Source organism: Manihot esculenta, chromosome 3 (assembly GCF_001659605.2).
Source record: "Manihot esculenta cultivar AM560-2 chromosome 3, M.esculenta_v8, whole genome shotgun sequence".
In the NCBI taxonomy this organism is placed as follows: Eukaryota; Viridiplantae; Streptophyta; class Magnoliopsida; order Malpighiales; family Euphorbiaceae; genus Manihot; species Manihot esculenta.
Window position 1 is genome coordinate 12,373,302 of NC_035163.2, and position 9,361 is coordinate 12,382,662.

The 9,361-nt window shown below is 42.5% G+C and overlaps 1 non-coding gene across 1 annotated transcript; it reads left to right on the forward strand.

The window, feature by feature from the left end:
- The first annotated feature begins 1,498 nt into the window (after window positions 1-1,498).
- LOC122723413 lies at window positions 1,499-1,605 on the forward strand. The gene has a single exon (XR_006350362.1). It is a non-coding gene; the product is annotated as a small nucleolar RNA R71 (small nucleolar RNA).
- The last annotated feature ends 7,756 nt before the right edge of the window (window positions 1,606-9,361 follow it).

Genomic DNA, 9,361 nt, shown 5'->3' on the forward strand with positions numbered 1-9,361 from the left:
TTCAGTGTGAAGAATGACTAGATTTTCTTTTTGAAATGGTGCTTCAACATAATCTTTTTCACATCCTTTTGCCACATCAATATGAAAACAAGAATCTCTTATAGCTGGTTTTGTAGGGGTATCAAACAAGTTGAAAATAACTTACTCTTCCCCCACTTGCAATGCCAATTTTTCATTCTTCACATCTATAGTGGCTCTAGCAGTGGCAAAGAATGGTCTTTCAAGAATGATGTATGTTCTCATGTCTTCCACCATATCAAGTATAATAAAATCCATAAGGATAAAGCACTAAGGTCATAAAGAGCTCTATCAATATATAAATTGCCAATGTCATAAAGGATAGAAAAACAACCAGGATCTTTAAGCTTGGGATCGAGCTTATGTTAAAGGATTGCACTGCACTGTTCCATCAGTGCCACTATTTCAAACTCTTCAAGCTTACTCTTTTTGTATAGTATCTCCTTTAGAAACTTTGCACATGAAGGTATTTGGGAAAGGGCTTCAATAAAGGGAATGTTTATGTAGAGAGACTTGAGCACCTCCAAGAACTTTCCAAATTGAGCATCCAACTTAGCTTTCTGAAATCTATGAGGAAAAGGTATTAGAGGCATATATGGCTTTGGTGGAATGTACTTGGATTCTCTTTTCCATTTTTCTTTTTCTTGCTTTTAAGATTCTGCTCACTTCTCAAAATAATTGTGTTACAGTGTTCCTTTAGATTTTCATGTTGACTTGGTAACTTCCCAGTAGCTTTACTAAATGAACTAGCTTGTTGAGTTATCTAATTCTCAAGCATCTTATTATGTGTAGCTAGCTGATCACCTTTGTCATCAATAATCTAATGGCCTTATCTAGCTTTTATTGAGCAACCAAGAAGTTCTCCATTAATGAATCCATATTTGACTTTTGTTCTAAATTAGACTGTTGAGGATATGATTGATTAGAGTTCTTCTGCTGAAATCCAAGTGGTGGTATGTTATTCTGCTAAGGAGCTAGTACTTGATTCTACTTATTAGACCAATTGAAATTAGAATGATTCCTCTATCCAGATTTACAAGTGTTGGAATAAGGATTCCTTGTAGGCTTAGGATAATTGAAATTGCTGACATATGTTGCTTCTTCCATAGTAGAACTTTGTAAGAAAAACTAACTTTTAGAACTGATATGACCTCTTCCACATAATTCATAATAAGCATCGTTGCTTCTCACTATGTTGACACTATTATTCCCTACTACATTGACATTTATATTTTTTTAGTTCCTTTATTAGAGCATTAAATTTGGCATCAACAGGGTGAGGGCATCAACTTCAAGGACTACAACTACCTTTCTTGAATCATTACCCCATTAATAGTGTTGATTAGCAACCCTATCTATATAAGCATAAGCTTCATTTGATGAAAGCTTTATGAATTTTCCTCTAGCTGCTGCTTCAATTATACTTCAGAAAGCAAGTGATATTCTATTATAGAATTGCTGAACAATCAACCACCTAGGGATACTATGATGTGGGCACTTTCTTTGAATAGACTTATTCCGCTCCCATGCCTCATACAAAGATTCATCTGGGTGTGGTCAAATGGTAGAGAGCTCCTCCTTAACTTATCTAGCTTTGCCGGTGGAAAGAACTTATTGAAAAAGGCTTGAGAGAGTTGCTCCCTTATGGTGATAGAGCCTGGTGGCATAGAATCTAACCACTCCCTAACTTTATCCCTTAGAGAGAATGTGAATAGCTAAAGTCGAATAACATCTTTAGTCAGTGGCGGAGCCAGGAGCTTCCCTTTGGTAGGGCACAACTGGCTGCGCCGCTGCGGCACCTTCATCCCCCTTCAAAGCATTTTTCGGTCGCCGGTACGGCACGTGCCCCCCCTTGCCGTACCCTCCCTCCGCCCCTGTCTTTAGTAACTATTCATCTTCATAGAATTACTAATCTCCAGAAAACGGTCTAGATGAGCATGTGGATTCTTTAAAGGTATTCCCTCAAACCGATTCTGTTGAGCCATCTAAGGATGGTTTCGGTTCAAAGTTATTGGCAACTATGGCTGGTCTCGTGATAGGTTGCTGATAATCCTCATAGCTCAGGATTACACTTTCTTCTTTTCTATTTCTTTCTCGAGATCTTTTCTTTTTCTAGATTTTGCTCTATTTCTTCTAGCAGTCTTTTCAATTTCAGGATCAAATAATAGTTGAAAATTTTTATGGCTTTTGGCTCTCCTCATAAAACAATCAAGTACCTAGCAATAAAAAAAATGTAAAGTAAAAAAATAACAAAAAATGTCTAAATTAGTCAAATAAAAAATTAATTGATATCAAGCCGCAATCTTCGACAACAACGCCAAAAACTTGTTGCATAATTTTCGCAAATGTACAAATCGTTAACAAGTAATAACATGATGAGAGAAGTATTGTTCTAATAGGAAATACATTGAGTACTGAATGCTTGATTATTTCAATTAATTTAGACCATCAAGATGATTGTAAATTTGAACTAATTTAAAAAAAGTAATAAATGAACTAATAACTGAATTAGATGATCACTTATGAGATAAATATTCTAGGATTAGTGGTTCACACTTTAATTGAAATGAACTAAAATTGAATATTCAATAAATAAGAAATTATTTATTTGAAGAAAGTTAATCCTAAAGTATTTTAAATCGTCTTTCAAGGTATAGAGATTATATTCCAATCAAATCAATACCTATTTTTATGGTATCAAATCAATTAGAACTCACTAGCATCTATGATCAACTGTTAAAATTTCTCAAAGAATTAAAGTCTATCTCTAGATCTAAAATTCTAGGTTTAATTTATATTTCTCCTAATTAATCTTCACCTTTCAATTCTTCAATCAATATATTAGATCGATGCAAAGTGGGTACCAACACAAAACAAGTATTAAGTCCATATAAAATTTAATCAAATAATGAAATTCTAAAATTATTGAATAAATGCAATTAAAGGTCCATACAATCAAAGTGTTACTTTCCAAATCTTATAATAAATAAATTTACTCGCTCATATTCATAATTATAAAAACAATAAAATTAAGACATAAGAAAAATAAAACTAAGTAGATCTACAATTGAAATTGACAGCTCGACCTGCTCAGATTTTTGTTGTGAAATCTTCTCCATGAACTAATGACTTCTTCTCTTTTTGTTCAGTTTCTCCTTGGTGCTCTCCAAGTTTAGAATGCTTTTCTAATTGAAATTTTTTGCTTTTATTCTTGTTGTGGCTCCTGTTTCAATCTTACATGACTTAGGTGTAACGACCCGAAAATCGGACCGCTATCGGCGCTAGGATCCAGATCGGCTTAAGGCCGCCGGGACCCGTAGCAAGCCTGACATGTAACCTGTAGACCTGTTTAATCCCATACATGATCAACAATCATACATAAAATTTAAAACTTTCCTTTTTCATTCATTCCTCATACACCAAGCTCAACCTGTGCATGCACTATACGTAGCATATACATAAACATTAATCCCTCTGTGGGATTTCAACAATGCCCCAAAGGCGATATCCATGTGTTGAGTTGGCTAACATATATCATCAAATATCTAAGATCATGTATCAACAAGGGATTACAATGAACTATGGTCAAGCAAAATTTCTAAACTTCAATATCATTACACATAACATAACTATTCAGTTATACATCATCTTACAATTCATCATGTCCACTATCTATCTATTACAAACATAAGACTTTACTCTTCCTGACTTCTCTGTCTAGCCCGTACCTGCAATCCTGGGGGATTAGGGAAAATGGGTGAGCTACAAGAGCCCAGTGAGCAGAATAATAGTAAACAATATTTAAAATCTCATGCCATTATGTAATGCAACACATCACAACTAATCACATCTCGGATGGTATTGTCACCAATAGTCCTCTACATAGTCCAACTGTGCCGGGACGTAGAATGGGTACAACCGGTCTTTCTCTTAACATAACATATCATAACATACCAATGTGCCAGGGACGTAGAATGGGTACAACCTGGACTTTCTCTTACATCGTGCTAGGGACGTAGAATGGGTACAACCTGGACTTCCATACCATCTCATGCCGTAGCATCATCATATCATATGAGGACTAAAGGGTCATCCAATAACCAATCCACATCAACATCATAAATGCAATGCAACATATTCGTGAATTCTAATGCAAACAACCTAATTCATCACATGGCATTCATGATGTATGAACATGCTTAACTGTGTAATTCATTTGCTTTAAAACATAAGGTTTATTCTACTCACCTCTGGATAGCTCTGACTTGACACTGGGGCAACGGACTCACTGCTGGGGTCCTCGGTTCCTCGGGTCCGAACCTACACAGGTGGACTCAAATGAGGGACCAAACATACCTGAACATAACTCTAAACTATTCCCCAAAAATCCCCTAAAACATCATGGAATAATCATAGAAAAACATGCAAGAAATGGCTGGACAGGGCACTTTCGGCGGCAGGTTCGGCGGCCGAAAGTCCCTCCAGAGCCGAAAGTCAGGCAGGTTCGGCGGCACCTTCGGCGGCCGAAACTCCCAGACAGAGGCGAAACTCATGCATGTTCGGCGGCACCTTCGGCGGCCGAAAGTCCCAGACAAAGACGAAAGTCTCCTTTCGGGGGCAACTTCGGCAGCCAAAAGGCCTGCCTCCCCAGCCATGTTCGGCGGCCGAAAGTGCCTTCGGCTGCCGAACCTGGTTTCTGCCAAAGGGCAGAAACTTGGCTCCTTTATGCACATTTGCCTCCCAACTCTTTCAACATGCATAAAACTCAACCAAAACATGCATACAAGCTCCTAGGGGTCTCAAACTACCTTAAACCCCAACTACAACACACATACACAAGCATTTGCAAGCCACATTGTCCATAAACTCAAAAATCATCCATAACTCACTAAAAACCTACACATGCATTTCTACCCCATAGATCTTGCATAAAACCTATTTAAAACATATAATGAGCTTAAGATCGGCTCTTACCTCTTGAAGATCGAGAGAGAGACGACCTAGAACTCGAAGGTGGGAGAAGTTGGATTCTTGAACCTCCAAGCTCTAAAACTTTGCTCAAAAGCTCAAATCTTCAAAACAAAGTTAAAACACATGAAAAACTTGAAAGATTTAAAGGAAAGAACTCAAGGATGGTGAGGAACGGCGGAAAAGCTCACCTTGGCCGAAAATGGGGAAAAGCTCGCCTGTTTTCGGCTAAGGGACCCCTTTTATAGTGGCTGGCCAGGCCACGTTCGGGGGCCGAATGTGCCTCCGCATGCATGCCATGTTCGGCGGCCGAACTTGAGGTTCGGCGGCCGAACCTGGACTTTCCTCACCTATGCCTTCGGGGGCCTAAAGCACTCCCGAAGTGCATGCATGTTCGGCGGCCGAACTTTGAGTTTCGGCGGCCGAACCTGAGTTTCCTCCAAGGGTGTTTTCATTCAAAAACTCATTTCCTCTTTACTTAAAATCATCAAAAACATTAAAACATTCATGAAAACCCAATTTTTACCCTTCTAGAGGTCTCCGATATCCGAGATTCCACCGGACGGTAGGAATTCCGATACCGGAGTCTAGCCGGGTATTACATTCTCCCCCCCTTAAGAACATTCGTCCCCGAATGTACCTCAACTAGCACACATAGCATGGCATAAAACATAACATACTTACAAAACACATAAAACTCACAGGGAACTATCCTCAGAAAAGATAAGGGTATTGCTGGAGCATGGACTCCCGTGTCTCCCAGGTGCACTCTTCCATATTGTGGTGGTTCCAAAGGACTTTCACCATTGGGATTTCCTTGTTTCTTAGCTTTCTGATCTGGGTGTCTATGATCCGTACTGGCTGTTCAACATAGGTGAGATCCTCTTGGACCTCCACATCAGGCTCACTAAGAACCTTGCTCGGATCTGATACAAACTTCCTCAACATCGAAACATGGAAAACCGGATGGATTCGTTCCATTGAAGCAGGTAAATCCAGCTTGTACGAAACATTCCCAATCTTTTGCAAGATTTCAAAGGGTCCAATGTATCGTGGAGCTAGTTTACCTTTCTTCCCGAAGCGAACCACTCCCTTCATAGGAGACACCTTAAGCAATGCCAGATCCCCCTCCTGAAACTCTAACTGTCTTCTGCGGACGTCTGCATAACTCTTCTGCCTGCTTGCAGCAGTCTTGATCCTTTCTCTGATTATGGGTACCACCCTGCTGGTAATCTCTACTAGCTCAGGCCCTGCCAAGGCCTTTTCTCCAACCTCTTCCCAGCAAACAGGTGATCTGCACTTCCTTCCATATAAAGCTTCATATGGAGCCATCCCGATGCTAGCATGATGGCTGTTATTGTAGGCAAACTCCACCAAAGGTAGATGCTGCCTCCAAGAACCGCCAAAGTCCAGTACACACATCCTGAGCATATCCTCTATGGTTTGGATGGTCCTTTCTGATTGTCCGTCCGTCTATGGATGGAAAGCAGTGCTAAAATCCAACCTGGTACCCATGGCGTTCTGCAGACTCCGCCAAAATCTGGAGGTGAACTGGGGCCCTCTATCTGACACTATCGAAACAGGAACCCCATGCAGCCTGACGATCTCATCAACATACACCTGCGCCAACTTGTCCACAGAATAGCCACTCCTGACAGGAATGAAGTGAGCAGATTTGGTGAGTTTGTCCACAATCACCCATATGGAGTCCACTCTGTTGGACGCCGCTGGTAACCCCACTACGAAGTCCATAGCTATATTTTCCCATTTCCATTCTGGAATAGGTAGCGGGTTAAGCATTCCAGCCGGCTTCTGATGTTCCAGCTTCACCCTCTGACACACTTCGCAGGCTGACACAAACTGTGCCACTTCTTTCTTCATAGCTGGCCACCAATAAACCTTCTTTAGATCTTGATACATCTTGGTAGCTTCGGGGTGAACGCTGTATCTTGCATTATGAGCCTCTCTCATAATGTCTCCTTTTAGCCCTATGTCATCTAGTACACATAGTCTGCTCCCATAGCGGAGGATCCCCTTACTGTCGAATCTGTACTCGCTATCATTGCCTGACTGAACAGTCCTGGCAATCTTCACTAACTCTGGGTCCTCATGTTGTTTCTGAGCCACCTGCTCCAGAAACACGGGTGCTACTCTCATCTGGGCCACTAAGGCACCTGTACCAGACAACTCCAACTGTAGACCTTCCTCAATAAGCTTGTAGAACTCCTTCACCACTGGTCTCCTCTCTGCCGTGATGTGGGATAAACTGCCTAGTGACTTCCGGCTTAGGGCGTCTGCCACGACATTCGCCTTACCCGGATGATACTGAATCTTACAATCATAGTCACTCAGCAACTCAACCCATCTCCTCTGCCTCAGATTCAGATCCCTCTGACTCAAGATGTACTGCAGGCTCTTATGATCTGTAAAGATCTCACATTTCACCCCATAGAGGTAATGCCTCCACATCTTGAGTGCAAAGATTACTGCTGCCATCTCAAGGTCATGTGTGGGGTAATTCAACTCATGCTTCTTCAGCTATCTAGAAGCATAAGCAATCACCCTCTCATTCTGCATCAGTACACAACCCAGTCCCACACGGGACGCATCACAAAAGACTGTAAAGTCCTCATCACTAGATGGCAGAGCTAACACTGGTGCTGAAGTCAACCTCTTCTTAAGCTCTTCGAAACTCTCCTCGCACTGGTCGGTCCACAGAAACTTCTGATTCTTCCTGGTTAGTCTGGTCAGAGGAGCTGCTATCTTTGAGAAGTCCTGAACGAACCTCCTGTAGTAACCTGCCAAACCCAAGAAACTTCTAATCTCTGTCACTGAAGTGGGTCTAGGCCAGTTAGCCACAGTTTCTGTCTTCTTGGGATCTACCTCAATACCATTCTCTGACACTACATGCCCCAAGAACGAAATGCTCCTCAGCCAGAACTCACATTTAGAGAACTTGGCATACAAGCCATGTTCCCTCAAAGTCTGCAAGACCAACCGCAGATGATGGGCATGCTCCTCTGCATTCCTGGAATACACTAAGATATCATCTATGAAGACAATAACAAAGTGATCCAGGTACTGGCTAAACACTCTGTTCATAAGATCCATGAATGCTGCAGGGGCGTTAGTTAACCCGAACGGCATCACAAGGAACTCAAAATGCCCATATCTGGTCCTGAAAGCCGTCTTTGGCACATCCTCATCCCTTATCCTTAGCTGATGGTACCCCGATCTTAGATCTATTTTGGAGAAACAACCCGCTCCGGCTAGCTGGTCTAATAGATCATCGATCCTAGGCAATGGGTACCTATTCTTGGTAGTGACTTTGTTCAACTGCCTGTAGTCGATACAAAGTCTAAGGGATCCATCCTTCTTCCTCACAAACAAGACCGGAGCACCCCAAGGTGAGGTACTCTGTCGGATGAAACCCTTTTCTACCAGCTCTTGCAATTGCTCTTTCAACTCCTTTAACTCGGCTGGAGCCATCCTGTAGGGAGGGATAGAGATCGGTCTAGTGCCAGGCACCAACTCTATCTCGAACTCTATCTCCCTAGCAGGTGGTAAACCTGGAAGCTCATCAGGAAAGACATCCTGAAACTCTCTGACAACTGGCACCGAGGCCGGCTCCCTGACCTGACTGTCTAGCTCTCTCACATGAGCTAAGTACCCCTGACATCCCTTCCTAAGCAACCTACGAGCCTGAAGAGCTGATATCAGACCTCTAGGTGTGCCCCTCTTGTCTCCTCTGAAGACGACCTCTGACCCATTCTGATCTCTGAACCTGACTACCTTGTCCCTGCAGTCCAAGGTAGCACCATGGGTAGATAGCCAATCCATCCCTAGAATGACGTCAAAGTCTGTCAAATCTAGAACCACAAGGTCGGCGGAGAGGCATCTTCCCTCAATAAAAACTGGACTGTACTGGCAGACTGACACTGCCACTGACGGGTCACACTTGGGTCCACTGACCCATAGGGGACACTCTAACCCAGAGACTATCAGACCTAGCCTCTCAACGGCTCTCGGAGCAATAAATGAATGAGATGCACCCGGGTCCATTAATGCATACACATCAGAACACCCAATGATGAGATTACCTGACACCACGGTGTTGGATGTGTTAGCCTCCTGCTGAGTCATGGTGAAGATCCTGGCTGGAGCTGATGGACCTTCACCTCGGGAACCAGAAGAAGAGGCTGCCTCTCTCCCTCTACCTCTGCCACTGCCCTGAGTTGTGGCTGGAACTGCTGGCTGTGCCACACTACCAGAAGCTGTCTGTTGGGGCTGGCCCATAAAAGGCGCTCTAGGACAATCACGAGCTATGTGTCCCTCCTGTCCACATCTGAAACATGCATTAGTCCCAGCTCGACAC